Source organism: Caretta caretta, chromosome 1, assembly GCF_965140235.1.
Source record: "Caretta caretta isolate rCarCar2 chromosome 1, rCarCar1.hap1, whole genome shotgun sequence".
Taxonomy (NCBI): domain Eukaryota; kingdom Metazoa; phylum Chordata; order Testudines; family Cheloniidae; genus Caretta; species Caretta caretta.
In genome coordinates, this window is record NC_134206.1 from 26331022 (window position 1) to 26358316 (window position 27295).

Below are 27295 nucleotides of genomic sequence, written 5' to 3' on the forward strand. Positions count from 1 at the left end.
GCCTTTTGATTTCCTCCATGGAACAATTCCTTAAAACACCAGGCAGCATTTTCTGCAGTTTCTTCTCCCCTCTGACACAGAGGCACTGATGAAGCATTTCTTTTTTGTCTGCAGTGTAGGAACTAACTGGTTTAGTGACACATGGACATCTAGTCCACCTTCTTCTATATGGCTGGGCTCTTCATCTAACTCTTTTTCTGCAGCTGGCACAGTACATTCTATTTCCTCCAGGAGGCTGTGGCTGGCCTCAATACTTTGCTGCTTCCCCTCACTGCCCCTGGTGCCCAAGGTCCCCTCAGGGCAGCTGGAATGAGAGTGGCACTGCTTCTTCTCCTTAAGGGATTTGCAGCCCCACGTCAGCCTTGCCCCACAGCAGTGGAGCTGCGCTCCATCTCCCACTAACAGTCGCATTCCAGTCCTGCTGATTCACCCAGGGAACATTTTTCCACACCCCGCATCCTGCTGCCCCCATGCAGCCAAACACATGTTGATTACATGGCAGAGAAAGTCTGTGGCAGGGCTGGGAATTGAATCCAGGTCTCTTAGGTCCAATCTGACACCACAGGACCACCTTTCCTTGCCAATAGAAATGACAGAGGGAGGTGGAAGGAAGAGCTAGTTTTTAATAAGTGCCACTGAATGTAAATGAAGATTGCAGACTCAGGTCTTTAATTTCCATGTCCTTTTCATGCCAAAGTCATACTGGTAATGTTCACTATAAAGTGCAGATACTTCTTACTGCAGCATACAGTGTATTTAGTGTAACAGCAGTACTCCTTTATCAGGAATTTACTTTAGGATCTTCCCTGTAAGTACACAGACACAGACTCCTATGTAAAGGCATTTATTTTTTTCCCCCCCAACAAGATGCTTCCCCTATGAGCCATTCAGTACTATAATTAAGTCTGAAAGAGTGAAGTGGCCCTAATTAACAGGAGTCATCACAGTAGGTTCATCCTTTTGTTAATATGATCCAAAGAAAAATTGTGTGAGATGGATTCCCATTAGAAAAAGCCAAACACACATAATAACTTGTTAATAATTTTAATAGCTTTAAACCCCAACAAACCATGGTGACATTTACATGTGAGAATTCAGGTAACAGCTATCTTATATGAGGCCATGGGGCGGGGCACAACTCACCGGCAAGTCTCCTCTGGCTGGTTGTCCAGGGAATTAGCTCTTTCCAGCCCCGGAGCTCCCTCTGCCAGCTGATGTCTCGCCTGCCGCTGGCCCCAATGCCCCTTCCAGACCCCGGTGCCCATTACCCAGGGGTTCTGCCCACTGCAGCAACCCCCAACCTGGGTTTCCCCACTCAGGGGAGCCCCCAACCCTCCATCGCCACCTCACCGGCTACTGCCAGTCACCATCTAGCCCCCGCTCACTGGGGCAGACTGCAGTCTGTAAAGGCCACTCATCATTGGCAAGGGGTGTTTGGACCTGCTACCTCTGCCTATCTCTGGGCTGCCCCTCTGCAGCCCCAGTACCCTTTGTGGGCCCTTAACTCAGCCTGCGGTTTTGCTAGGGTGGAGGTCCCAGCTCCCTCTGCCCTTCCCCAGCACTGCTCCACCCTGGGTATCCACCTCAGCTTCCCAGGCAGCCAGATCCTTCCCTCTCTAGGGCCAGAGAGAGACTGTCTTAGCTTCTGACCCACTGCCCCCTTATAAGGGCCAGCTGGGCCCAGATTAAGTTGACCACAGCTGTGGCTGCTTTTCTAATCAGCCTAGCTTTCCTTGCTGCAGTCCTCTCCAGGGCTGCTTTATCCCATTCAGGCTGGAGCAGGGTGACCACCCCGCTACAGGCAGGAAGAAAAATAAGGAGGGTCTTGTGGTTAAGACCCCAGCTTGAGACTCAAGAGAGAGAGGTTCAATTTGAGTGATCTTGTGCAAGTCACTTATGCCCAGATCCTCCAAGTTATTTAGGCATTGAAACCAATGGGAGTTAGGTGCCCCAATTCCTCTGAGGATCAGGGCCTTAATCTCTCTGGGTAACATTTTCAGAAGTGCATAAGTCCCATTTTCAAAAGTGATTTAGTCACTTAAGGTGGGATTCTCAAGGGAAACTTAGGCATATAAGTCCAACAATTAGGTGCCATTTGCATTCACAAAACACCTATCCACATGATCAGTCCTATGGCCCCAGTTTGGAACAGTTTCTGGGAGGACCCCTTCGCTGCCCAAGACCCCCACATGGGTCCCACTCTGTCTCTAGGGTAAGCCATGGTGCTTCACCACCTCCTGAGGCTGGCTCTGAGCCTTCAGCACTCCTTCACACCCTGAGCTCTGTTCAGTGAGTCCAGCTGAGAAGGTCTGCTGAGAGACTTGTACAATCTGAGGAAATAGCGCACCTCCGCAAGTATCTGCAGTGACACTCAGCCAACGTCGTCAAACAGTAGGGTTTATCAGCTGACAGGAACACAGAAGACCTTGGTTAGCACAGAGAAATGAAGGTTACAGCATAGACCAGTGTTTCTCAAACTGGGGTCTGAGGACCCCTGGGGGTCCCTCAGGAGACTCTAGGGGTTCAGTGGGCCCTGCTGAGAAACTCTTATCCCCTCCCTCCTTCTACTCCTCCCCCTTCCTCCCAGGAGCGCCTCCAGCATGCTGGGGAACATGCTTATCCTGTCCTGGCTCCCCGCCATTCCCGGAAGTGGTGGGGATGTCCCTGCGGCTCCTGGGGTTGGGGGGCAGTGGGTCTCCATGAGCTGCTCCCACCTCGAGTGCTGACTCCTCATTGGCCGGGTGTGGGGTATGGATGCCCCGTCACAGTCCCAAGTACTTACATTTTGGCAGCTGGGCATGCACATGGCCACCTAAATCCTGACACTGCCCAGTAGCTCAGCACCTAATTCACACCTAAGCCTCAGTTTGTTTCTCAAACGAGACATTCCCCACCTATCTTGCCTTAGGGTCTGTAGCCTGATTTTTGGATTATGTATTAATTGTATTCTTACTTAAGAATTTTTAGTTATTACTTTGAGGGTTGCCAGGTTTTTGCCTCAAGATTAGGCCCAGTATTATTTAAATTATTATATAGTTGGGAACCCTGATGTGCACAGTTGCAACACATACACTATAAGAACTTTTTTATATTTACAAATGTAGTTTATTAATACATTTAGCACAGTTACCTCAACTTGGTAAGATAAATAGAGATACTACAGAATGTACATTTGCACACCCATATACTTACACCATTTTTTGTAGAACAACCTGAAATGTTAGCCATTATTCTTTTATTGCCATAACCTTTTTTATTATTGCCAGTGGCCATTATTTTGGCACCTTCCAAGAACTACTTTTTTTTTCTACCGCCCCTAGGCTGGGATACCACTTTTATGATATGTTACACTGTGTTTGATGCATATTTAGTAGGGGATTTTCCCCCTTTCTCTTATTTGTATTTTCTTACCTTATTAATGTTGGAGCTTATACACAGAAGCCTCTAAGTACAGATGTCTGTCCAGAACCTCTTTCCATCCTCTTTTAGGATTGCTCCTGGTTTTGCTGCCAGCATGCACTTCAGGGTCTCAGACACACCTCTGCATCTTTTGAGAGAGCATCTGCATCACTTCCTGGAATACAATGTGTGGCTGGTGGAGTTTGGAGCTTGTTTTTGGAACTAAGGTATCCTGCCCCAGATGGCAGAGCAGAAACAATGACAGGCAGGGAGATGTCCTCCTGGAAGAAGAAATGATGATGGAAGGTTACCAGGTAGCTTGCTGAGCAGCATGGGCTGATAGAAGGTAAAAAGCAGGGAGATGAGGTGTGGGGGGGCATGTAGCTACATAAATGTGAAGGCGACTTTAAGACTCTGTTTTCTGAGGATGTAAGGTATATTCCTGTCTGTTTGCTGGGCCAGATCCTCAGCTGGTGTAAGACTGTGAAGTCAATACAGTTACACTGATTTATGCTAGTTGAGGAGCTGGCTCCATATTCCCGATGAATTGCCCATTGTCTGGTTCTCCAAAGCCAATCCCAAAACATGACTGGCCCTGTCCTGACCCACTCTGATTGTGCCCATCTCTACTCCACTTGGGAGGCTAGTATCACAGTTCAGGGAACATTTAAATGCCTTGTGCTTATTCCAGTTTTATTGGAGCATAAAATGTGACCTCTAGGCAGGTCACCATTTCCTTCAGTGTCATGAAACAATCCTGTATGTGCCTGATGCTGCACATTGATCTTATTTATGGAAATTTCATAACACCATAATAATACTTCCAGAATGTCAGATGTGCAGGGCTGTTTCTAGGGTGTATTGCTTAGCAATGTAAATTATTTACTCGATTTGTTTCAATGTTTTCTTATTATGTGCTACCCCCGCCAATAGGGAGTTCTTGTACCGTATAATATTCAAAAGCATTTTCCCATGGAGATACATTTTAATAAGAAAGGGAGAAAGTTTCCAGCCCTCAATTATTTATGTTTATATGGGGAATATTTAAAATTCTCTTCTCCAAGAAGAAAGGAATACACAACCTGCATATATGATTTCATCAGCTGGAGTAGAACAACCCAGAGGATTTCTGAACTGCACCATCTCTCCTTAGGGTCAAATCATCCACTGATGTAAACTGGCAAACCTCCACTGACTTCAATGGAGATATGCCAATTTACACCAGCTGAGTATCTGGTGCGTTAGATGAACAGGGATGAATTCACTAGGATTCTGTAGAAAATATTCTAAAAAACTTCAGAATTTCATAGAAAACAGTAACCTTTCCATGTTTTGGGGTCCATGTATATTAAGGTTCCATTTATAACTAGTCTATAAATGCTTAGTAAATGACTACTAGAAGTTTTAATCAATGGCTAATCAATTGCTATATATTTTATATAGTTCAACAGCACAACAGATCACTTATACATATCTATAGTACTTTTGAGTTATGTGCTTCTAATCACCTACAGTGCACATACTAAGATTTGTAACATGTTTATAATCTTTATCAATCATTTATTAACTCTTTGTCAACCATTTTGTAAAGGGAACCTTAGCATAAAGCATGACTAGTTTTTGGAAACATCCTACAGAATATTATAGCAGGGATATAATTCTAATAGGCCAAAAGTTATCTTCTGTTAAATTCTGTAGGACTTGCTCTAAAAAGTCGTTGACAATGCAGTATCACTTCTACCTTCTTAAAAATAAAAACCCTGTAATATTTGAGGGAGATAGGGGAGCTGCAAGGACTATATTTCTGAACCATTCTATCATGAAAGTCCATTATGAGTTTCATTTTATTCCTTTTAGTAAAAAGGAAGCACAATTCCGTGTAATTACAAAATTACATTAATGGAACTCTCAGACATAGATCCTGTGAGGGAATAAATTCAACCATCCACTGAGTTATGATCTAAGCCTTTGAGGTAAAAGGAAACTGAGTGTTCTCGGCATCTGACAGGATTGGGTCTTAGACTCTGGATCACAATTTAATGAGCTCTCTGAGAGCCTATTTCTGAGTGGTGTGAAATCAGTTAGAGTTGTGGGTGGGTAGCATCTCACACGAAAAGGGCGTGAATGAAAAGGAACTGTGTTAATGGTAGACAAAATAGAGAGGTTGAGCAACTGCTAACTTAAGAGATACTCTTTTCCCTCTTTCTGTAGGTGACCAGACCTGTTCTCACAGTTACACCTACCATCATGTCAAAGACCTGCAAATCTACCTCTCCACTCCTGCCCCCTTTCCCTCACTCTAGTCCCACATCTCAGCTTGTCTCCGATGTCTCCTTCTGGATAGCTCATTGTTCCTTTGGCTAAAACAAAAGTGGTCTTCCCTATCCTCTCCCACAATTCTCTGCCACTGTCACCTCCCAATTATGCCCCCCACTCCCACAATTCTCTCTCACTGACACACCCACCATTATCACCTTTCCCCCACCATTCTCTGTCACTCTCGACAACACCACAATCTTCTCTGTCACCCAGGTGCATAACCTGGGGTTCATCTTCACCTGCTCCCTAGATCTTAGTCCTGCCATGAGTGCAAGGGACTGGACTAGATGACCTCTTGAGGTCCCTTCCAGTCCTATGATTCTATGGTTCTATGATTCTATCTCCTTCCGCACATCCAAGCCATGTCCAAATATCGTCACTTTGTCTTCCCCAGCATTTCTCAAGCCCAACTTTTTCTTTCTGTCCTAATAGTTAAAACTATCATCATCATTTCCCAAGACCCTCTAACACCAACACTGCCCAGGTTCAGTCCATACAAAAGGCAGCTACTCACATCATTTTAGCCCATCTTACTGCAGTTGAAATCAATAGCAAAAGTCCTACTGGTTTCAGTGGAGGAGGATTCAACTCAACGTGGTTGGAAAAAATTAACCCCTTTGAATATTTATCTAAATTTCCACCTCTTCTCCCCCCACACTCTCCACAGTGCATTTTTTCAAGCTTAGCTATCAAGCAGGAAGGCATTTAGGCAGGTATTAAAGTCTAAGCAGTTAAAATTATTTAAGTTTTGCATGACTGTCTTCGGTGCAACCGACATACAATTACTAAGAAAAGTTTTCAGTGATGCTTCTAAGTTACAGTTTAAGGCTGCTGATTCTAGAGTTATTACAGTGCTGGACGTACAGGAAATATTGTTTTCTTTCCTTTAGAAAGACCCAACTTTGTAGCCAACAGTTGTTGTACCATGTTACTGAGTATACAATGTTACTGAGTACTTCCACTGCACTGGCATCTAAAGAACCCCTACATAGGAATCACAGCCCCATTGTACTACGCGCTGTATAAGCCAATACCGCAAACGCAGACCCTGGCCCCCGCAAGAGCTCACAGTCTAGGAAGCGCGTCGATGGTCAGTAAAACTGGAGGAATGGGTCAGCTGGCACAGCAACAACACAAAAGTCAAATGAGAATTTCCTCAGCTGGCAAATACTGGTGAGAATCTTTCACAATTTTCCTGCCAACTCTTTCCCCACCTGCAGGGAGGGGGAGTAGCAACCCACTCGCAGGTACTGGCCTCCCAGAACAAGATCGAGCAATGCGAGTATCCCACGCAGGGGAGTAAGAAGACTCCTTATGTTACCTTCCTGCCCTTCGTGAGGACACAGAGAAGCTCACAACTGAGCCCGTAATCATCAGATTAACTTCCAAACTTCTGGATGCTTATCCAAATTGAACCAAACCATTTGATCTCGGTCCATCATTAATCACAGGGCCCTGGCTGGCTGCCGCTCCTTAAAGAGACACAGACAGGCCTTGTAGTCCAAAAATCATAGCTACAGGCTTTGTTTCGATTTGCTGAGGCACTGAGCATAAGCTGCGCAATCCCTTCGCGGTAGAGGACAGGATTGTTGTAAATTTCAATAATCACGAGCGGGCAGGCAGAGCAGAGGGGACATCAAATGAACACATGTCCAGCTGCATCAGCCTTGAGTTTGTTGCTGGCAAGTCCCCCAGCACAGACCCTAGCATTTTATCTGGTGCAAAGCAAGTCTTGAAGCTTTTTGATTTGTTTCTCCCCCCCCGCGCCCCCACAAGCATCAGGATGCCTTCCCACAGCACCCCCAAAGTTATTTTTAATTAAACATCAGGAAAATTTAACATTTCCACTAGGTCCAGCAAAAAAGAATGCAGTGCCAAAAAACATCCAGAGCAGCTAGACAATAAACTGGCTATGGACACAGAGTCTCTGTCTTTGTCTCTCTCCCTCACACACACATGTAAAACCCTAATGAATCAAACTGTCATATGAGACTTGAGGCTTCTGGCGGTACAGCCTGCCAAATCTGCCCTATCGAGTGGGAGCTGTTAATTTAGCATGACTTTCTGAATAGATCCAAAATGAGTTGACTGGTAGCATCTCACTTGCCAAAAAAGCTCTATTTGTTTTTAGAGCACCCAGAGATTATGAAAAGACATTTTCTGGACAGAGTCCGATTTGCCCAGTGACTGGGATGAAATGGTTTCTCACGCAATGTGTGCTAGAAAACCCAAAGCTGAGTCTTCTAAGTGCACACAATTGCTTTTTTTATTAATATATTAACCACTGAACAAAAATAAGCACTTCATGCTGCCTGCATACAGTTTATATTCCGTGGTGACATTACCTGATAATGCTCAGTCTCTTTCTGTGCACATAATATTCCCAGTGGCTACCAGACAAGGAAAGCGCTTTTTCCACATACGTTAAATTAAAGTTGGCTTACAAGCAAGACACTGCTGCCACTTGTGCTCCTCTTTCCCTTTCTGATGCTTCTTAGCCAACAGCAATGCCCAGTGAGAATGCTCATAACCCAGGTCAACCATTAGTGAGACATTTACACCATGCTGATAACTTTAATATGAACTGGCCAGTCCATAGATTGCCACAGCAAGAAAGGATGGATGATTTTGCAGCTCTTGCTTAGCCGCATGAACTGTCAGCTGGTCCAATGTAACAGTATTTCAGAGGCATGAATTAAGGGCTAAACAGCTGAAATCAGTAGAAAGGCAGGTGTCTGAAGAAGGTTGAGCATATAAATGTGTGTGTGTTGGAGGTGGGTGAATATCAGTTGAAATGACACCAAGAAGATATGTGCTTTTTTCACTATGTGGATTTCCTCATATAACAGTTCCTTTTCTCCTTTTTTTGTGCTTACGTTTCTGTTTTCTAATCAAACAAATGAACTGACAGAAAGCTAAATACCAGAATAATACCGTGAACCTGAGTCACCTTCTATTATCTGTCTTATTCTCCCATCTACCCAACCACCCCTCACCCTTGCTGCAATTGATAAGGCTGTCTGGTGGGAGAATATTGCCCATTCAGCATGGAATTTATTACCAGCAAAAAGGCCATCGTGATAACCAGCCTTGCTGGAGTACCATTTTAATAATCAGAATGGAAGTGATTTGTCAGGCCAACACAGCCATGTTTGTGTTGGAACGCTTCACCTTGCTGTTTGTTTCTGTTCAGTTTCATTTTTAGCCCCTCTCCAAACTGCAGAAATAAACATCTCACAAAAGGAATTATTTTAGTCCAGTTCTGTGGTCTCTAGCCACATAAATTAAAGCAACATCCCCAAGCTACCACATGCTATTTATTCTAGAGCCAGAAAGGAATTCTATTTTCAGAGAAAATTAGAATGTAAATGGAGGTGAAAGTGTTTCTTTCTCCCTTTCTCTTTTGCAGAACAAGTCACAGACATTGTTCGATGCTTCAAAGCTAACAATAAAGACCGTCATCTTATTCAAGTTGCAGTGTTCAGTGCTTTTGTTCTCAAAATCTATTTCACCATGTGTAAAGGCTTTCTGAAGAGTTAATCTACACTGTATATGTATTGTCCCCTTATAAAAGAATTATTGCTGTCTAAAAATAGTGGCAGCCTCACGACAGGCATTTAAAGTTTTCATCTCACAATGGGAGCAAAGTTTGCATCCACTGAGCAGATAAAAAGTTATTTACAGGTACCATGTACCATTCCAGATAACAAAATTCACCAATGGAGTCAGGAGACACCTCTGTTATGTAACAGAGATATCAACCTCACATAATGCTGACCCACATCAGTCAAATGGCATGTCTGTCTTCACAGCACTCCTGTGCTCATGCATCTAATACACTTCCATGTTTCCGAAACTCCTGAGCTGTGAAGGAGCTGTCCACCCACATGTTGATAGAAAATCACTGTTGAATGGAAAGAGAAGGCCGAAAGGCTCCGCTGAGTCACCCATGCTTTTAATGCCTTCTTTATTGATCAGCATAACTTATGTACCATTCCATAATAACGGAAGAAACCTCATTTTCATGGAAACCAGCCTGTTTCTACTCTGCAAGGATTTCAGATTTATTTGTTTATTTAATGACCTGTTGGAGATGTAAACTTTAACTCAGGTTAAATCATCCCCTCCAGTGTCATTGTTACAAACAGAGCTGCAAAAAAAGGTCTGTGAACATTAATAGAACTGAAACAGGTAATTTGCTTTGTCCTTGTTTGTGGCCCTTTTGCATTCGCTTAGGGTGACTGAATTTTATTTACAAGAAGAATTGTGGACTAGTGGCTAAGATGCTAGCCTGGGCCTTGGAAGACCTGGGTTCCGTTCCCTATGCCACCATAGGCGTTCTGTGTGACCTTGGGCAAGTCACTCAGATGCTTTCAAAAGTTTTACCCTAATTCTCTGCAGACTGGGATCCCAATGCATCATGCCCTCCTTTGGTCAGGTAGGGCATTTCACAGAGTCTGCGCAGATCAGCTGAGAGGTCAGTCTGCCCTTCTTGTCGGAATCTCTGTAGTCCTATTTTGGGGTTAAGGTCATTAATTTCTGTCCCACTAGGGCAGCAGTGGGCAAACTTTTTGGCCCAATGGCCACATCTGGGTATGGAAATTATATGGCGGGCCATGAATGCTCATGAAATTGGGGGTTAGGGTGTGGGAGGGGATGGGGGCTCTGGCTGGGGTTGCAGGCTCTGAGTTGCGGCCAAAAATGAGGAGTTCAGGGTGAGGGAGGGGGCTCCGGGCAGGGACCAACGAGTTTGGAAGGTGGGAGAGGGATCAGGGCTAGGACAGGAAGTTGGGGCCCAGGAGGGGGGCAGGGGTGCATGCTCCGGGCAGCACTTACCTCAAGCAGCTCCCGGAAGCAGCAGCATGTCCCCGCTCCGGCTCCTGTGCAGAAGCATGGGCAGGCAGCTCTGCATGTTGTCCCGTCTGCAGGTGCCGCCCCTGCAGCTCCCATTGGCCATGGTTCCCAGCCCATCGGCACTGTGGGGGCCGCACTTGGGGCAGGGGGCAGCATGCGGAACCCCCTGGCTGCCCCTACACATAGGAGCTGGAGGAAGGACATACCGCTGCTTCCGGGAGCCACGCAGAGCCATAGCATGCACGGAGCAGGGCCAACCCTGGTCCCCACCTGGAGCACTGGAGCAGGGCAAGCCACAGACCCTGCTCCCTGGCAGGAGCTCGAGGACCAGACTAAAACGTCTGAAGGCCCAGATGTGGCCCCTAGGCCGTAGTTTTCCCACCCCTCTACTAGGGTGTATGGGTTTCCCCTTATGTCTGCTCCATGCCTTGAGAGGCCCAGGACACCCTTTGGTTCTTAAGTCTTTGTTAGTAAGTAGCTAGGGTAACCAGGCCCGCCCACTCCACTAGGTTCCAGCTCAGGTCTCTTTAACTCAGGCAGGCAGAATCGGTCCTCAACAATTCTCCTGCTGTACCCTGAACTCCTTCCTACCTCCCTTGGTGTAATGAGTCATCTGTGAGCCTGAAGAGGGCTCTGAGCATGATGAGTCATCCCTGACCATGATTACCTGCGGGCTCCACATCAATCCTCCAGGGCTCAGCCCATCCACAAGCACACTCTAACTAGGTGAACCCCTAGACTTCCAATGAGAGTAGTCACTCCAATCTGCTCAACATGGCTACCTTGCTGGGAGTATCCCCTCATCGCTTGGTGGTTCTGACAGATTGCTCCCACTCCTGCTCTATCCCCAGCCTGTGCCTGCTTCTGCTTCAGCCTTGTTCTTGCTCTGACTCCTGGCTCCAGTCCCTGGCCCAGCCACTAGGCCTGACCATCATTGCTTCAACCACTAGGCCTGACCATTCATTTCTCCGGTTCTGACACTTAGGTCTGTAGACTCCTGGCTCCGGTTGTCCCTTCTTTGGGTTGTTGTCAATCTGGGGCAGCTTCTCAGCAGCTGGCTGGCAAGACCTTCTTTCCCTAGCCTGCTTGCTCCTCTGGCAGCTGTCCCACCCCTCTGCTTCTCAGCTTATTTGTTCTCCCAGCTGCTATGAGGCTGCCAATCAGCATTTGATGGCATTTCCTGTCTTTACTCCTTGGTTGACAGGCCCACGTAGGGTCTATACACCCTGTGAAAGTCCCATTTTCTATTCTATATAAGTTTTATGTCCTGCTCATCACCATAGTACCTGAGCACCTTCCAGCAGTGCGTTAGGCAATGTGACTATATATCTGTCTCATGTTGTTTGCTCTCTCATCCTCTCCCAGAGAGAGAAGCATGTGCAGAGGAGAGTCGTGTTTTGATCGGCACCTAAGTCCCATTGACTTTCCATGGGACTGGGATGCCTAAGTGACATCGCTAGTTTTGAAAACAGAACTTAGCCTCCTACATCCTAAATCATAGGGGCTTTTGGGATGTTTACCTTTAAATCTCCCTTTGTCTCAGTTCCTCATCTCTAAAACAGGGATAGCACTTTCCTTCCACACAGCAGTGTTGTGAGGATAAAAATATAAGAGACAGTGAGACACTGAGATGTAGTATGGGGCCACACCAGTAATGCATAGTGAGACTCCTCACAGGAAGCTAATTTCAAACTTACATGTGTATTTTGCTCTGTGTACAGCGCCTGGCACGAAGGAGCCTTGATCCCAGATCAGGCTCTCTAGGCACTACTGAAATATAAATATTAAACAACAATACTGGTGTAAAGTGAATTTTAAAACAGGCAGTAAGGTAAACCTGAAGCCAGACCCCAGGGCAGCTCACTCAGCCATGACTTACCCCTCCAACAGAGCCTGCAGTGATTCACTGTTCCAGGGCCAGCCTTATGGGTGGGCAATGTGGGCAACTACCCAGGGTGCCATGGTCGGGAGGGGCACCTTGATCAAGAGGCTGCAGAAGGGCCGTGCCTACCTGGGAGGTGGGGGGAGGAGATAAAGGGAGGTGCAGGGCAGGAGCCAGGTGCTCAGATGCATCCCCTCTCTGCCCTCCCAGCAGCATGAGCCTGCAGTACCACCGCTGCCCCACCTACTGCTGCTTCTGTTCTGCCTGCTGAGCAGCCACCCACAGCTTGGGGAGCAGTACTTAAAGGGCACCAAAGAAAGTTTGCCCAGGCAGCCATTTTCCCTAAGGCTGGCCCTCCATCATTCAGTTATGCTGCAGCAGCCTATCCCTGGGCAGGGCCTGGGTCAGATGACCCCCAAGAACAGGTATTTCACTGACCCCTCCAGACCTGCAAGTTAGTCTGCGCAGCAGAACGACTTGGCCAGGAACCCTTTTGTGGCCCCACAGTGTTACAGACTCCCTAGGCTTCCAGCCTGCCCCTAATCCTGTTTCTGCCCCAACCTTGCCCAAGCCTTGCTCCAACCCACTTCAGCCTTGTCCATGCCCTCCTCCAACCATGCTCCAGTCCTGTTACTAACCCTCTTCAGCCCTGCACCTGCCTCCTGGCGCCCCCCAGGCTTTCAGAATGACTCCAACACAGCTTTGACCTTTTGATCAGCATCTGGACTCTGAATACGACCCTGTTTTGGCTTGTCTACAGACTCTGACCTCAGTTCTGACCCAGCCTGGTCTTGGGTTTCAGTTCTTCCCTCAGTTTCAGTTCTGCCCTCAGCCTGGTCTTGACTATACATCCCGTTTCAATCTTTGTACCTGTTCCTGACTGCAGCTCTAACCAACAGGTCTGGCTGCCTCGAACCCAGAGCCTGACACCAAGCCAGTAAACGGGCCAGTAAAGGACACTGGCACATAGTCCATATTTATACGCCTAGGTAAGTGGCCTGATTTTTCAAAAGAGCTGAGCATACAAAAACTCCTATGTTCGTTGTAACGGAGTCAGTGTTGCATGTTGCGTTTGCTTAGGGCTTGACCTCATCTCTACTGAAGTCAATCATATGTAGGGGACATAACCTCACATACTGCTCTGAAACACCTGCTAAATTATATTGGCTTAGGCTTTGTCTACACCACGAACGAGGGGGATGATTCCCCGGCTCGTGCACACAAACTCGTGCTAGCTCAAGGAAGGGTAGAGCAAGTATAAGTAGCAGTGTAACCACCAGAGCACAGGGGGTGGCAGCAGAAGCATGGCTGAGCTGTGCCTCGTACATACCCACCAATTTCAGGCAGGGTTTTACTCGGCATGGCTCAGCCACACCTCCGCGGCTGCGACCACTGCTACAGTTAATGGGGTATTTTGCTTCGACTTCAGTGGCAACAGGCTCAGACTGACAGATTTGACATAACTGAGGTCAGAACGTGTGACTCTACAGGTATTCAAACCTTTCAGAATTTGTTCTTTGAAGAAATCTCTAATAGGCCTTTTGTTATCTGGCCCCATCACCTATGGAAGCATTTCAGCTCGCTTACAAAGAAAATGCTCCACTGCAGATTTATATGCCCGAAAGCGAGCATAAAAAAGGTGTTTCCTAATGCTGCCTGGACACCTTTGTTAAAAAGTGACTGAACAACTCACAGAACTATGTAATTGGCGAGGTGACTGGTTTAAGTCTGCCTGAGAGTGTATTAAAGTTGATACCATGAAAGAGCATAGATGAACTCAAGAGACAGCTAGATTGTTTTCACAGAAGGAAAGACCTGTCAAGCATAAGTGTGATGGGGTCTACCGGGCCTTTGCAGCTTTCTGCAGGAGGCCCCACGGTCCTACTACACCCCGCCCCAGGAAGCAGTGAAGTGACAGGAAAGGAGAAGCAAAGGTGGATCCTCCAGGCCTTTCTAAAGAGCGCTCATGGAAGCAGCCAATCAGAGCCCAGCAGGCTCAAATAAAAGTAGGCGCAGGGCATTTGCAAATCAGTTCTTGGCTAGTGTCAGAAGCTCAAGGAAGGGTGAGCCTCTCTGGCTGAAGGTGCTTGAGGGATAACCAGAGTTTGTTCCTGGCTCAGTTTGCTCAAGCTGGGCATGCAGGGAAAGAGAGAAGACCTAAGAACCTTAGCTAAGGGTGAAGCTGAAAGTGGCCAGGTAGGAAGAGGCCCACGGAAGAAGCATCAATGAACTGAAATCGAGAAGTGTGTAGTTGCGGTGTATAGGACCCCTGGTTGAAACTCAGAGGAATGGGCGTGCCCAGGTTCCCCACAGCCATAGTGGAATAAACCACAAGAAGGGGAAATGACTAATTTGAGAGCCCAAACAATGGGCTGAATTTAAAGGGCCAAGAGCTGGGGCAGAAGATCCTAGCCAGGGCAATGGGACTGTTCATTTATTGGACTCTTTTCTACCCGAGAAGGGGTTCGTTTGGACTTTGTGACTTGGCTTGAAATCTGAAATACTTACAATAGTTCCTCTTGATTAAGCCCCAGCTCAGCAAGGTACATAAAGATGTGCATAATTCTAAGCACATGATGTCAATAAGATTAGTCATGTGCTTAAAGTTAGACACATGTTTAAGTACCTTTCTCAGTCAAGACCTTCAAAATGGACCCAAGCCACAAAGTTCAAGTATGCGTTGTAACAACCTGTAGGACCCAGATCTCTGCAGTCTGGGCTAGCAGCCATTCACATATCTAATGAGCACTATGGAGACTAGGCACCATAAAAACATTGCTAACATTTCCACAGTGACAGCACCCGGTGGCCTTCTGATGGGCCCATGCTCACTATTTAACTATTGAAGATCCACCAAGGTCAGCCAGCAGCCTACAGGGGGCACCAGGAGTGAGGAAATGACTGCTGTACCATACTCAGCTGCTAGGAGGTGCTCAAGTAGTGAGTGCCACATTATAATGGGGAAGTAAAAAAGAGCCATGGGAAGGAAGAGTTGTAACCCTACTTCAGTGAAATGCTATTTCATGTTTTAAAGGCCAGAACATTACCAAGAAAAGTGTACATAAAGGCTAATTAAAACTACAGTGAAGAGGGTAAACAGCAAATCAATGAGAAGAGATGCCCAGTTGACAACTCCAAATCTCTACAAAACGTCAAACCATTACAAAATATCAGCAATAAAGAGCAAAGACTGAGTCATCAACCAGATTGTTTCCTTCCACGTCCATCCACTGTTTGGGGGCTTGAAAGCCTTAAACTGCTATCTACCTAGGCAACAGCCTAGTCTATTGCATGCTAGAAACTGTATAAAACAGAATAAAAGAATAGACGTACATAAAAAGCAAGTACTCCTGACTTACTCAAAATTCCTGTCTAAGCATTTAAACTAATAAGAGAGGGGGGAAAGGAACACAAAGAATATAAAAGGAGGAACATCCCATGATGTTTGACTCTTTAGGCAAGAGGATATTATAGTTCACTTAATAAAACATCTGTAGTATCAAATTAAGGTAGCAAAAGACAGTCAGCTATTGGGAAGCTACATACTTTTTTGGAATTACAGAAAGATTTTTGTATTTTTAGTTTCTCCAGCAGCAGACCTTCAGATCAATCCCAGAAGACAAAACTTCCCTCTGCATGTGTGTCATTGACTTTGAGAGGGGGAAAAAATTACATTCTCTACTGTCTTTTTCCACAAAAAGGCCTTCTCAAAGATATTAAACCACCTTCATGCTTAAAGTCAGTAGGTTCAGAACCTAGTAAAGCAGAATTATCTTATGCTGTGACTGCTCCCAAGATGCACTCATCGGAATCTAAAAGAGGGTGACATGTTTAATGCCCTTCCTTGCTCCTCTTCCTTTTGGCTTTTCTACCAAGAATGAATGGTCTGTTATATGTCAAGCTCAATTCTCACACTCTTTAAGCTGCTTGCATGTACATATGCTCTTGGATGTATTCATGGCTTCCACTGAATTCACTAGAAGTCAGATGAACCCATCTAACAGCAGAATTTTGCCCTACAATTAATCTCTTTTTCTGAAGCTTATGTTCCATCAACTAAACTTCTGGAAAGGTGCATTTGTAACTTTGGTGTCCTATTTGTCTAATATTCAGAGATCTCCATAAGTATTAACTGGAAAGACCATGGCCTTTGATATTTTTGTGCAGCATTGAAAGGGTGTTTTGAAATCAGAAACTCTGAGTCATATTTAGGTTTTCATTATTTTCCTTAACTGAATTGTTAGTTCCCAGAGAGGAAGGTGTCATAGCAGGTTTTACTACTGCACAGGGACTGTCTGGGAAGTGGTTAGGACCTGAAAAATGTCTGGCTTATCGGAGCTTTTTTTCTTTCCTCCTTTGGGGAATCTGGGCCAATTTAAAGTGCTTATAGGCTGCTAATTTAAAGAATACAGGGCAGGCCTAATATGATCATGCTAGGGCAACCTGATGAACAGTTTTGCCACTGCATTCTGAACAAGCAGTAAGTAACAGAGAAAACTAAATGGTAGGCCTGCAAAGAGGTTATTTTAGTAATCAAGTCCCATGGACACAAGGGCGTTTATTGTTGTTGCAGGTTTGTCACGGGCTATGTAAAGTCACAGTCAACGCAAACTGCACACTGAAGCAACACCCTTCCAAGCCACAAATGCATGTAGAATGCAGACCTTAGCCTTAGTTAAGCAAAGTATGGATAGAGGAAATAGATGTAACCGCAAATCATGAACTGCATTCATATCAAACAGTTCATGACCCTTTTCCTCCCCACAAATAATCTAGGGAAGGATTTGGCTGGCAGGAATGTTCTTAGAAACCGCCAGTTTTAAGTGAATATTACAGACTCTTAACAGAGCATGAATGTGAATATTCACACTGGCAACATAATCGAAGAGTTACACTCAGCCTGTGAGAGAACAGATATAGAAATGACCATACTAGATCAGACTAGTGGTCCATCCAGCTCAATATCCTGTCATCTACAATAGCTGATACAAGCTGCTTCAGTGGAAGGTGCAAGAAGCTCTGCAGCAGGCCACTATGGGACAAACTGTCCCCAGGGAGTTTCTTCCTGACTCCCAATAGTTAGAGGTTGACTTATGGTCTGAAGCATGAGGGTTTATATCCCTTCCAAAAGTAATTTATTTTTTAAAAATATTTGATGTAATACACACAAAACTTTGTGTCTGGTCCAATCTAATCCACATATTTGACATCTTGAATACTGATTATTTGAAATGAATTGCTCATGAACAACCCACAGACCAAAAAAAATTAATAGAAATTATTTAGTGCATCATTTTAACTAATTAATACATCCAAGAAAAATCATAAACTGCTTGTGGACAATTCACGAACAGAAAAAGCTTACATTTATCATATAAATTAGCCACTATGGATTATTCACTCAGCTCCAGCAGAATGCAATTTGTCTAGAAGGATTCAGGTCAAGAAGCTGAACTCAGGGCCGTCCTTAGGCATATGCAGCATACACGGCTGAGTAAGGCACCCAAAAATTTGGGGCACCATTGGGACAACAGGTAAGAGCAGATTGGCTCCCACGCACCCAGTGCGCGCTGCAGTCTCCTTAGACAGGGGCTGTATTCACAGAGCCGAATGTGCCGGAACAGCGCATTCTGCATGAGGGAGAGGGTACGGGGGTCTCTGCAGGGAACTGTGACTCTCCACCGCTGTCCTTTGCTGCCTCCTCCCTCCTCCCTGTGGGCTATTTCAATACCTCTTCATAGTAATTTCAAATAAAATGTTGACAAATTTTTAAATTATATAATTTGCATCATTCTGTCAATAAATCAGAATTTTTTCTATAGCGCTACTTTTTTAGTGCAAGTATTGTCTATCAGCATTGTAGTGTGCTTAATTTATTTAAACTGTGTTTAATAAAGTATATGTGGCAAGTTTTCCAATACTGTAAGCTTATGTTTGTGTTGCTAAGAGCAAGTCGGGCACAGGGGCACCAGTTTAATAATACTGTGTAGGGCCCTTAAATCCTAAGGACGGCCCTGGCTGAACTGAACGTCCCCAGCTCTTTAATGTTCACAGATAGTCAGAGTTCAGTTATGTCCAAAGCCCAGAGCCAAGCTAAAAGCTATTGATTCCTATGGGTTTACCCAGTTTCATGAAGTTTTCTAGACCTCCCAGAAGACCTACCAGGACATCAGATCTCACAAAGCTTTCATTACAAATACAAAACAAAACTGCAAAACTCAGTCTTGAAAAATTTGTGCTTAAACAGAGGAGGAAGAAAAAAAATTATTTCCAAGTTTGCTCACAGTTCTGGGAGCCTCAGAAATGTCCATCTTAAATTAGGTTAGTCAACAGTCTGATCCTTCTGCCAGTGAAGATAATGGGAGATTACCGGGGACTTCAACAGAAGAGGATTGGACCTCAAGTATGACACTGTTTTGGGTTTCATAATAAAACTTTGGTGAGGGACCTTGTCAAAGGTTTTCTGAAAGTTCAAGTACACTATATCTATTGGATCACCCTTGTCCAACATGTTTGTTGATCTTTTCAAAAACACTTAAAATCTGAAGTATTTACAATAGTTCCTCTCGATTAAGGCCCAGCTCAGCAAGGTACATAAAGATGTATGTAATTCTAAGCACATGATGTCAATCAGATTTGTCATGTGCTTAAAGTTAGACACATGCTTAAATACCTTTCTCAGTCAAGACCTTCAAAATGGACCCAAGCCACAAAGTTCAAGTATGCGTTGTAATAACCTGTAGGACCCAGATCTCTGCAGTCTGGGCTAGCAGCCATTCACATATCTAATGAGCACTATGGAGACTAGGCACCATAGGAAACATTGCTAACATTTCCACAGTGACAGCACCCGGTGGCCTTCTGATGGGCCTATGCTCACTATTTAACCCTGGAGGGTGGTCCAGAAAATTGTCTGAGCAATCATGCAGACTTCTGGCTTGTTGTGATGCCAGACCTTACCTTGCATTCTGATCTCCAGTCTCTGACCCCAGGCTGACTCTTTCCTCCTAGTTCAAGCCTCCAGCATAATAGAGGCTCAAATTAAATGTATCCCTGAATAAAAAAATAGTAAGATCACCAAAAAAATGCCACCATGGCAAAACAACAGAGTAAAAGAGGTGGTTAGAGGGAAAAAGCCATGCTTTAAAAATTGGAAGTCAAATCCTACTGAGGAAAATAAAAAGCAGCATAAACTCTGGCAAGTCAAGTATAATTAGGGAGGCCAAAAAAGAATTTGAAGCACAACTAACAAGATACAAAAACTAACATGAGAAGTAGGAAACCATCAGTGGGGCCACTGGATGATCAAGGTGCCAAATGAGCACTGAAGGAAGACAAGGAGAAGCTAAATGAATTCTTTGCGATGGTCCGCCCTGCAGAGGATGTAAGAGATTCCCACACCTAAGTCATTCTTTCTGGGTGACAAATCTGAGGAACTGTCCCAGACTGAGATGTTGGTAGAGGAGGTTTTGGAAGGAGGAGGTTTAATTGATAAATTAAACAGTAATAAGTCACCTGGACCACATGGTATTCACTCAAAAGTTCTAAAGGAACTCAAATATAAAATTGTAGAACTACTAATTATGGTATGTAACCTATCACTTAAATCATCCTCTATACCAGATGACTGGAGAATAGCTAATGTAATGCCAATTTTTAAAAAAGGCTCCAGATGCAATCCTGGCAATAACAGGCCAGAAAGCCTAACCTGAGTACCAAGCAAATTGGTTGAAACTACAGTAAAGAACAGAATTATCAGACACATAGCTAAACACAGTTTGATGGGGAAGAGTCAAAATAGCTTTTGTAAAGAGAAATCGTGCTTCACCAATCTACTGGAATTTTTTGAGAAGATCAACAAATGTGTGGACAAGTGTGATCCAGTGAATATTATGTAATCGGATTTTCAGAAAGCCTTTGACAATCTCCTTCACCAAGGGCTCTTAAACAAAGCAAGCAGTCATGGGATAAGAGGGAAGGTCCTCTCATAGATCATGAACTGATTAAAAGACAGGAAACAAAGGGTAGGAATAAATGGACAGTTTTCAGAAAGGAGAGATGTAAATAGAAGTGTACCCTGGGGATCTGTACTGGGTCCAGTGCTGTTCACATATTCATAAGTGATCTGGAAAACGGGGTTAAACAGTATGGTGGCAAAGTTTGCAGATGATAGTTGACTCAGCCTCTAGCCTCTAGCGATTACTCTGACCTCTGCTCACTGACTACTACCTGGTGGTTATCCTTGACTTGTAGACACCTGCCCAGCTGTGACCTCTATGCCAGAATGCCTATGCCCTATATTTTTATGTCTGATTTTGTAAGCAAGTAGTTTTTAAGTGAGATAAAACTTGGGGGTAGGCAAGACAAATCAGACTCCTGAAATGGGTACAGTAGTCTGGAATGTTTGAGAGCCATTGCCTTACACAACCTACTGTACAGATAGGTTTCAGAGTAGCAGCCGTGTTAGTCTGTATCCTCAAAAAGAAAAGAAGTACTTGTGGCACCTTAGAGACTAACAAATTTATTTGAGCATAAGCTTTCATGAGCTACAGCTCCAATGAAGTGAGCTGTAGCTCACGAAAGCTTATGCTCAAATAAATTTGTTAGTCTCTAAGGTGCCACAAGTCCTCCTTTTCTTTTTACTGTACAGATAGGCTCCCAGTACGGAGTATGGATCCAGAGTTGAACTTTCCTAAAGCTCTTGTTCAGATCTAAGCTTTGTTTCAGAACTGTTCTTTCTCTAGCACTGAGATTATTTGTCAAGTGTTTAGTATGCTCCAACTTTGAGCTATGAGTGAAGCACCCATTATTATCAATAAGAGTTTTCAAGGGAAAACTTGGCCTTCCATGATTTATAATCCATTTCAACATGTTTCTATTTTGATCTCTCTCTTCATTCTCTTCCATTCTCCCTTTCCCTCCCTGAAAGCAATCCAAGTGTTTATATTAATTATATTCAATGCACAATTTTTCCATGATGTTATAATCCCCCTATGGAGAAGATCTGTTAACAAGCACTGCTTCGCTGGTGTTAGAAAGAAGTGAGGAAGCTGCTACTAATCAGCTAACACTGCCTTATCACTTCTCAGCTGATATGTGGGAGTACAGTACATGCTGACTTCCCTTCCCAGGAGGTCATGTGTGCCATCTCAAACCAGCTCCTCCAACTCAGAGCAAGAGTCCTCATGAATCAATTGCATATGTTGTTGATGGGGCTATGCATCTTCATCAGAGTTTAGTAATGCTTCATATTTGCATTTGTAATAGCTAGCTCAGCTTCCCTTTGTTTTCCTTAAAAACTGTACTCCTCAGCTATTTTGAACAAGTCACTCACACCAGGCTGCAAAAGTTATCATCCCTCAAACTCTGTAATTAAACATAAGACATAATTTGAGTGATGAAGAGCAGCAATTGTACCTGTCAAACTGTGAGTAAGTAGGGCAATCGGATACAGACAAATATTTTCCTTTTAAAGGATAATAAATGTACAGAATAAAAAATGCATTGCCAGTGAAGATTGGCTCTTCAAGCCACAGGATGTGGCAGCATCCACAGCACCCATAGTTCCAGCACCTATAACTGGGTTTCATTCGCAGCTTATGTAGGTGCAGTCTTCAAATCCACTCAAGAAAGATTTCTTTTGACTGCACAGGTCTTAAGTAGAGTGCTGAAGAAGAATTCACAGGATGCTCAGAGAGCCAGCCCATAGTGGACTGTAACTGGCCAAGAATGTCCTACAGACAAACACACACACAACACAATTCATGCATGCTAATATTCCTCATGCAGCTGCTTCTGAAGCTAGAAACTCATGTCCCCAAAGCATCTAAGACAAATTAGTATGGAACAGTCTACCACTTTGAAAATATAAAGATACCAAGCTCAGGTCAGCATGAGTCATTATTTGTTATATCAGTTTGCCACATTGTTGTAGCCATGTTGCCCCAGGATATTAGAGAGACAACGTGGGTGAGGTAATATCTTGTATTTATTTATTTTATTGTAGAAGTTGGCCAAATAAAAGATATTACCTCTCCCACCTTGTCTCTGTTATAGCAGAGACAGTCAGGTAAATTAAAGCATCTGAGAAACCACTTTAGCTTTCCTACTCTGTCTTTCCCTAAGTTGTATGCAGTGCTGTTGTAGCCATGTTGGTTCCAGAATATTAGTGAGAGAAAGGTAATATCTTTTATTGGACCAATTTCTGTTGGTGAGAGAGACAAGCTTTTCAGCTTACACAGAGCTTTTCTTCAGGTCTGGAACATTTACTCAGAAATGCCCAATTCTTCACTAGTTTGTGTATGGGGTCATCTTTTTATTTGCTCCTTTTGCTACCTTTTGTGCCTCACTTCCAAGTGCCTCTGACTGTTTCATTGTTAATTATAGCGAAGCACATGGTGATGAAGACCAACTTTGTATAAATGAAAGGTTCCCAAACTGTGGTCCATGAAGCACTTATGGTCAATTATTCTTCCATGCCAGTGCAAAGGGAAAGCCATGATCTTGCCCTTCACTCCATAAATGTTGAAGAAGAACTAAAGATTTCACTCCTTCATGATTTCTGCAATGCTCTCAGCCTCAGCTAGCAAGCCAAGCAAAGTCCCCCTCTTCTCTTCCCCTCTCCAACTGCCCCCTGCACTCCACTAGACCTAAATGATATACGGGCCTAATCCAAAGCCCATTGAAATCAATGGGAGCTTTTCTACAGACATGCGTGGGCTTTGAGTCACACCTTACAATGTATTATTGTCTCTCCATTTGTACTATTGTAGCACCTAGCTGGACCAGTACACAATTGTGCGAGGCACTGTACAATGGCAGAACTTAAAGACAGCTTAAAATAGACAGATGAGAAAACAGATGTATACAGAGACTGACACTGGAGTACAAAGAAACAATGGGACAACAGTGACCAGCATGATAGGCAGTGGTCTCAGCAAACAAGCAGCCTAACCCTTGACAAGATATTTTTAGGCATCATGGCAAAGGAGAGTTTTGAGGAGGGATTAGAAGGAGGGAAATGAGTTCGTTTTGCAGAGGTTTACTGTTACAAGCTGCAGTGTGGCATAGGAGAAAACACAAAGGTGCTTGTTTGAAAATGTAACAAGTGGGCGATGGAGGCTGGCATCATGGGCTGAGCAGCAGTGAGAGTTGCCATTGGAAGTGGGAGAGGCATATGTTGGAGGGCTCATGTTGCCAGTGTTAAAACATTCTTGGAATTTTTAAACATAATAAATGACAATTTACTAACTCAAAAAGTGTTCATCCCAAGACAGGGGAATTCTTTATTAGAGTCACAGAGTTAAAGGCCAGGTGGGACCACCAGATCACCGAGGTGGCCTGTAATGTACAGGTCAGAAAACACCAACCAAAATTAGACCAATCTATTATTGGGCACAGACAATTCGACTACTATGTGTCACAGGCAGGGAATATCAGGGATCAAGTGCACCAGTGCTTGAAGCCCCTGCCATGGCAGGGAAATGATTAAATGATATACTCAGATAATCCTGGCAAGCAACACACACCTACACAGTGCAAAGGAAGGTGAAAAAAACCCAATGTCACTGCCAGTCTGACCTGAGGGAAAATTCCTTCCTGACCCAACATATGGTGATCAGTTAGCACCTGACCATTTGAGCAAGAAACAGCCAGCTAAGCACCTGAGAGAGAGAATGCTCAATGCCATCTCAGGGCTCTGGCCCTCCCCACCCGGTGTCCCATCTCCAGCCAGGGCCGTCCCTGATGCTTCAGAAGAAGGAGATTTAAAAGAAATCTTCCCAGAATACACTGGGGGGCAATCCCTTCCTGACCCCTGCCAGGCTGAAACCTGAAGCATGAACTTTAGGAGCATAAGACATAAACCAGAAGTGAGCCCCAGGGCTATCGAGCCCTGCCCACCACCATCACAAGCAAACCCACCATACAATTGCACTAATAAATTTCTCCAGCTCTCTCTTGAAACAAATGACATTATTTGTCCCCTCAACTCCTATGGGGAGACTGTACCAGACCCTCATTCCTCTGATAGTTAAAAACCACCTTCTAATCTCCATCCTAAATTTATTCATAGCTGGTATATATCCATTTGTTCTTGTGCCAGTGTTGTTCTTTAGTTTAGATAGCTCTTCACCCTCCCAAGTATTTATCCCCCTAATCTATTCACAGAGAGCTATCATATCCCCTCTCAGCCTTCTTTTTGCTAGACTAAACAAGCCAAGTTCTTCCAGTTTCTTCTCCTAAAATCAGCCCTCCATTCCCCCAGTCATCCTACTAGCTCTTCTCTGCACCTGTTCCATTTTAAAATCATCTTTCTTAGACACAGCAATCCAAATGAGATCTTACTGGTGCCTTGCACAATGGCATTAATACTTTCTCCTCTCTGCTGGAAATGCCTCACCTAATACATCTGAGGATCACATTTGCCTTTTTCACAGCCACAACACATTGGTGACTCACAGTCATCCTGCGATTGACCCACACACCCAGGACTCTCTCCTCCTCAGACACTTCTGACTGATAAGGCCCCAGGTCATTGGGTTATCATTAAAAGCAACTAAATATCAAGGCCTTAAAATTGCGATACCTCTGCAAATGCAACACAGGAGAATTCCGAATTACATTTTTTGGTAATGGTTCACAAACAAAACTAGACTTTGAATGAAAAACCCATGGTTAAAGAAGATAAAAAATGTTGACAGTAAATAATCATAGTATGTTCTCCAACCCTACCCCCACCTCACATTAAATTAAAGGGATAATATATACTGCCTTGTAACACTGAAAATCATGACATTTTTTATTAAAATACCAGAACGATTAACATGGTACACATTAAATGAATTAAAAATTAGCTAATTGACGGGTATCAAAATGTAATTGTAAACAGGTAATCATCATCGAACGAATGGTTGCAGTGGGATCCTGCTGGATCAATTCTTGGTCCTATGTTATTTAACATTTTTATCAATAACCGGAAGACACAAAAATTGGGGGAGTGGGTAAATAATAAATAAAACAGGTCACTGATTTAAAGTAATCATCATTTGGTAAACTGGGCACAAGCAAACAATATGTTTTTTAACACAGCCAAATGTAAATGTGTACATCTTGGAACAAAGAAAGTAGGCCAGACTTACAAGATGAGAGACTCTAGTCTGGAAAGCAGTGAATCTGAAAAAGATTTGGGGGTCGTGGTGGATAATCAGCTGAACATAAGTGCGACAGTGTGGCCAAAAGAGTTAAAGAGGCCCTGGGATGCATAAACAGGAGAATCTCGAGTAGAAGTAGAGAGGTTATTTTACCTCTGTATTTGGCACTGGTGCAACCGCTGCTGGAATACTATGTTCAGTTTTGGTGCCCACAATTCAAGAAGGTTGTTCATAAACTGAAGAGCATTTCAAGAAGAACCATGACAATGATTAGAGGATTAGAAAACATGCCTTATAGTGATAGATGCAAATAACTCAATCTATTCAGCTTAACAAAAAGAAGGTTAAGGGGTGACTTGATTATAGCCTATCAGTACCTAGATGGGGAACAAATATATAATAATAGGCTCTTCAATCTAGCAGAGAAAGGTATAGCCTGATCCAATGGCTGGAAGTTGAAGCTAGACAAATTCAGACAGAAAATAAGGCATAATTTTTTAACAGTGAGGGTAATTAATCAACAGAACAGTTTACCAAGAATTGGGTGGATTCTCCATCTCTCATAATTTTTGCACCAGGATTGGATGTTTTTCTGAAAGACATGCTGTAGGAATTATTTGGGGAAGTTCTATGGGCTGTGTTATACAGGAGGTCGGACTAGATGATCACTATGGTCCCTTCTGGCCTTGGAATCTATGAATCTGTTAACCCTGTTAGTGAATGAGAGATAATAGGTAGGGTAGGGTTAGGCTGTGAAGGGCCATGAAAATGAACACAAGGAACTTAGGTTTGATACAAGAGAAAAGAGGGAGCCTTTGGAGGAATGCAAAGAGAGGGTGACATGGTCAAAGTGGTGGTCTAGGGAAATGATATTTGCAGCAGCATTCCCAGTGGATATAAGTGGGGCAAGGCATGATTTGTCAAGGCCAGAGAAAAGTATGTTGCAGTAATCGAGATGCAGGTTGGATAGGAAAAGCAGTATCTTAGAGGTGTTATGCTGAACAAATCTGCAAGATTCAGATATAGCCTGGATGTGAGGAGCTAGAGGGAGGTCTGAGTTGAAGATGGCACCCAGGTTATGGGCCTGAGAAATAGGCAGTATGGTGATGGTGTCCACAGAGATCAAGAAAGGAGGTAGCAGGGAGTTGTTGTGGGAGATGAAGAGTTCTGGTTTAGCCAAGTTGAGCTTGAGCTGATGACTAGACATCCTCAAGGAGATATCATGTCACAGGTTTGGCCCTCAGTAGGACTTGTATTCGCATATGCAGTTACTTAATTTTAAATTGCTAGGATTTCCCACCTGTTTTAAATACCCAGCCAATAATACCATGATGGAGCCTGACAACTAAAATGTTCCAATTTAGCAAGATTCTTTTTGCTAAATCATGGCAGTGCACCTGAACCGCTGTCTATCTGAGTCTAACAACATCTAGCAAACAAGCATTGATTCATTATAATGTTTATAGCACCATATGGCAATATGTCTGCAATGTCACCTGCAGGTTGAAATAAAATCCTTGTTATCACTATTCCTCACACACACACACAATCACAACATTGATTACAATTGTGTACTAAGAACACATAAAACAAATGTCAGAAATAGCAACAGATTGCTATGAAACCTTAATTACAAAAGGGTTTAATTCTTGTAATTACCATGGAGCCTAATAAACCACTGATGTGTCTT

The 27295-nt window shown here is 44.0% G+C and overlaps 1 long non-coding RNA gene across 1 annotated transcript in view; it reads right to left on the reverse strand.

Moving 5' to 3' along the window:
- Positions 1 to 1100: 1100 nt before the first annotated feature.
- The window catches only part of LOC142071546 (uncharacterized), a 190381-nt gene continuing 164186 nt past the window's right edge, over positions 1101 to 27295 (reverse strand). The window contains exons 2-3 of the long non-coding RNA XR_012667642.1: positions 3412 to 3680; positions 1101 to 2405 (exon numbers count right to left, since the gene is read on the reverse strand). This is a non-coding gene — a long non-coding RNA (uncharacterized LOC142071546). The remainder of the gene's footprint in view (positions 2406 to 3411; positions 3681 to 27295) is intronic.